At 42.7% G+C, this 4,493-nt stretch overlaps 1 protein-coding gene across 2 annotated transcripts in view; it reads left to right on the forward strand.

The window, feature by feature from the left end:
- The window catches only part of LOC115114039 (vasoactive intestinal polypeptide receptor), a 126,459-nt gene extending 123,356 nt beyond the window's left edge, over positions 1–3,103 (forward strand). The window contains exons 13-14 of one of the 2 annotated variants that reach the window (XR_010461836.1): positions 1–748; positions 792–3,103. The exon at positions 1–748 is cut by the window's left edge and continues 1,646 nt beyond it. The gene's annotated coding sequence lies outside the window, so the exon portion shown is untranslated. The other variant, XM_065013784.1, reaches the window with a different exon arrangement.
- Positions 3,104–4,493: the final 1,390 nt, after the last annotated feature.

Genomic DNA, 4,493 nt, shown 5'->3' on the forward strand with positions numbered 1-4,493 from the left:
AACAGACTAGGAGCTAGGAGCTAGGTAACAGGCTAGGAGCTAGGACTAAGTAACAGGCTAGGAGCTAGGAGTAGGTAACAGACTAGGAGCTAGGACTAGGTAACAGGCTAGGAGCTAGGACTAGGTAACAGGCTAGGAGCTAGATAACAGGCTAGGTGATAGGACTAGGTAACAGGCTAGGAGCTAGGACTCGGTAACATGTAGGAGCTAAGTAACAGGCTAGGAGCTAGGCAACAGCCTAGGAGCTAGGTAACAGGATAGGAGCTAGGACTGGGTAACAGACCAGGAGCTAAGAATAGGTAACAGGCTAGGACTAGGTAACAGGCTAGGAGCTAGGACTAGGTAACAGGTACGGGGATAGGTAACAGGCTAGGAGCTAGGACTAGGTAACATGCTAGGAACTAAGACTAGGTAACAGACTAGAAGCTAAGACTAGTTAACAGGCTAGGAGCAAGGTAACAGGATAGGAGATAGCTAACAGACTAGGAGCTAGCACGAGGAAACAGGCTAGGAGCTAGGACTAGGTAACAGACTAGGAGCTAGGTAACAGTCTACGACCTAGAATTAGGTAACATGGTAGGACTAGGTAAAAGGCTAGGACTAGGTAACAGACTAGGCGCTTGGACTAGGTAACAGGCTAGGAGCTAGGACTAGGTAACAGGTACGGAGCTAGGTAACAGGCTAGGAGCTAGGACTAGGTAACATGCTAGGAACTAAGACTAGGTAACAGACTAGAAGCTAGGACTAGGTAACAGGCTAGGACTAGGTAACAGGCTAGAAGCTACGACTAGTTAACAGGCTAGGAGCAAGGTAACAGGATAGGAGCTAGCTAACAGACTAGGAGCTAGCACTAGGAAACAGGCTAGGAACTAGGACTAGGTAACAGACTAGGAGCTAGGTAACAGTCTACGACCTAGAATTAGGTAACATGGTAGGACTAGGTAAAAGGCTAGGACTAGGTAACAAACTAGGAGCTTGGACTAGGTAACAGGCTAGGAGCTAGGACTAGGTAACATGCTAGGAACTAAGACTAGGTAACAGACTAGAAGCTAGGACTAGGTAACAGGCTAGGACTAGGTAACAGGCTAGGAGCTAAGACTAGTTAACAGGCTAGGAGCAAGGTAGCAGGATAGGAGCTAGATAACAGACTAGGAGCTAGCACTGGGAAACAGGCTAGGAGCTAGGACTAGGTAACAGACTAGGAGCTAGGTAACAGTCTACGACCTAGAATTAGGTAACAGGGTAGGACTAGGTAAAAGGCTAGGACTAGGTAACAGTCTACGACCTAGAATTAGGTAACATGGTAGGACTAGGTAAAAGGCTAGGACTAGGTAACAGACTAGGAGCTTGGATTCGGTAACAGGCTAGGAGCTAGGACTAGTTAACAGACTAGAAGCTAGGTAACAGGCTAGGAGCTAGATAACAGGCAATAGGACTAGGTAACAGGCTAGGAGCTGGGTAACAGGCTATGAGCCAGGGCTATAGATAACAGGCTAAGAGCTAGGTAAAAGGCTAGGAGCTAGGACTTGGTAACAGGCTGAACTAGGTAACAGGCTAGGAGCTATGGCTAGATAACAGGCTAAGAGCTAGGATGAGGTAACAGGCTAGGAGCTAGGACTAAGTAAGTGGCTAAGACTAGGTAAAATGCTAGGTAGGTTACGGGCTAGGGGCTAGGTAACAGGCTAGGAGCTAGGACTAGGTAACAGGCTAGGCCTTGGCAAGAGTCTAGGAGCTAGGAGTAAGTAAAAGGCTAGGACTAGGTAGCAGGCTAGGACTAGCACTAGGTAACAGTCTAGGACTTGGTAAGGGTCTAGGAGCTAGGACTAGGTAACAGGCTAGGAGCTATGTAACAGGCTAGGAGCTTGGACTAGGTAACAGGCCAGGAGCTGGGACTATGTAACGAGCTGGGATTATGTAACAGGCTAGGACTATGTAACAGGTTAGGATCTAGGTAACAGGCTAGGAGCTTGGACTAGATAACAGGCTAGGACTAGGTAACAGGCTGGGAGCTAGGACTAGGTAACAGGTTAGGAGCAAGAGTGATTGATTGGCTGTGCTGTGCTGGCCAGTTCACATGACTCAACTTTAGAGTTTACACGTTGTCGACGTGGCAGCATCTACATTGGAAGGATCTCAAAGTGAAATGTTATCCACGTGGTCTAGTCTATATTGGAAGCATCTGGTCTCGTCCCTTATCTATCTAGTATCCAGCTGTCCATGATCAACCATTGACGAAGACACTTTTATGTACCAGAATTATGTTGGGTTGAAACATAGCTGGATTACATTCCAAGAAAAGAAGATTGAAGCGGCAAGATGTTTTCATTGTAAGGCAGAGTCTCTTAGTGCATAGTTTGGTGTGCAGACAGTCAGGTATTTTTCAGTCTTGCTCTTACATTCCCTTCAACCCCCCCCCCCCCCCTTTAAAAAAAAAATAGATGCACCTGTATGTGTTTTTCATTAAAAACGTAAACTTATCCACTAAAGATCATAAATGGGAAGACCAGGCGGTTAGCCATTGTGTTTAGCCATATGGTGAAGTAGTGATGGGGGCGTAAAATGTTTAAAAGTTTTCTCCCATAGTTCCTAACCTGTTGCCACGTCTACGAGGTAAGATATCTCATTTCAATGGTACTGAATTGTTTCCCACTTGGTTTCTAAAACCTTTCAGAAATCTGTGTTGTTTACCTTGTTGTATTTCATTGTACATGTGAATACGTGAATGTACCTCTCACTAAAAATGTCATACAATTGTTCCAGCTATGGGCGAAGCTGCATATACAGTAGGAATGAAGTACATGTTTTATCATTATTTACAGTTCTCAGGTGTTGACTGGATTTCAATGCATATCATGTATTATGTAATTCTTTTTAAGTTTGTATTTGTGTTACGTGTTCAGTTGTATTATTTTAAACACACTGTATCGATATTCTCAGTCATTTGATAGGATATCTACAAGAATGTTTGACATTCTATGGAATGCTTTGGAACATTCCGAACAACACAAAAAGTGTGGTGTAAGCAAGTGTTTTGTAAATATTGTGCAATTCTGCTTTTGGATTCAGTTTAAATGATGTTCTAGTAAAGACAGAAGCAAATGAATCCCTTTGTGTTTTCTTCTGTCGGAAACTCTGTTCTCTGTTCTCTAGTCCTCACGTTTACAACCAGGGAACACGATGACAAATAGATGACTTATCTTAATAAATAAATTATATTTGTGATAGACATAGTGGCTCATCAACCTGTGTCAGGAGACCTATTGTTGTCCGTAGTATTTACACATCCTTGTATATATATTGTACACCTTCTACAATAGTGTACATTTGAACTGTCAAGGCTGAAAAAAGTTAACCTGGTTATTAACTGAACAAAACTAGACTTGAATCCACACGGTAACTTTCTAGAACAATAGCGAAACAGGGCATGGATTTAGTGTGGATTCCAGGCAGGAAGAAAATATGAGTCACATTTTATTCAACAGCAGTAGCATAGTTTTCAACCAGTGTTTTTTTGGGGAGGGGGGGGGGGATTTTCACAATGCAAATTGTGTATAATAATAATAGTAATAATAATTATAGGCCTTTAATCGGTTGCATTCAGTGATAAATTTGATCGTCACGATATTTGATGGATTAAAAATATTCTGATGGTGGTCCTCAAGAGCTTTAGATAGTAATTTGGCGTCTCCCAGAACGGAAAAGGTCGGGAACCGCTGCCTTAGCACTAAAGAGTATTTCACTTCCTGCCTGTCCATCTCTCAAACAGGAAAGTGTTCTTGGACTAGCCTATGATGATAGAGCAGCGATACTAAAGCCACAACTAGGATCAATCTTCTCTCATCATCACCTCCCTGAGTTAATCACAGACCGAACCAATGACACGCTTTTGACCTAGTAAGAGATAGTAAGTGATCAAGTAACCAGAGTCCCAAATGGCACCCTATTCCCTATATAGTGCACTACTTTTGCCCAGAAATAGGGTGCAATGTGTAACTTGGGCTATAACTGCTCCGGTCTGCCTCTGGAAGAAAATAAAAAACATGGCCTCAAACACCCAGGTAACGTCCCCTAACTGTCTATGATAGGAACATTCCCTCAAAACAACCATTACAACAGCACCATGACCTACAAAACTGTTGAGAAGAAAGTAATTTGTTTTCATTAGCAGTAACATGAGATCCAGTGTACAAACCTATCATCCAACATCTAAATTGACTCCCAAGATCAAGAGGCGTCCATTTCAGTAATATTGGGAATTATAGAACATTGGGCCACTCCAAATACATCCTATATTTACCGAATGGGTAATGTCATTATACATCTATAAGCGTTTAATGAACGTGATAACAGGTCCCAACCACATTAAAGGTGAACTATATCCATAGCATATCTATTCATGGAATGCTACACAAGAGCTCATATTTTGGTCATTTAATAAATGCATCATTGCAAAGACAGCGGAGTGTCAACATTATGGCGGATCTCAAAAGTGT

The sequence above is a fragment of the Oncorhynchus nerka genome, linkage group LG9b, assembly GCF_034236695.1.
Source record: "Oncorhynchus nerka isolate Pitt River linkage group LG9b, Oner_Uvic_2.0, whole genome shotgun sequence".
NCBI classification, from domain to species: domain Eukaryota; kingdom Metazoa; phylum Chordata; class Actinopteri; order Salmoniformes; family Salmonidae; genus Oncorhynchus; species Oncorhynchus nerka.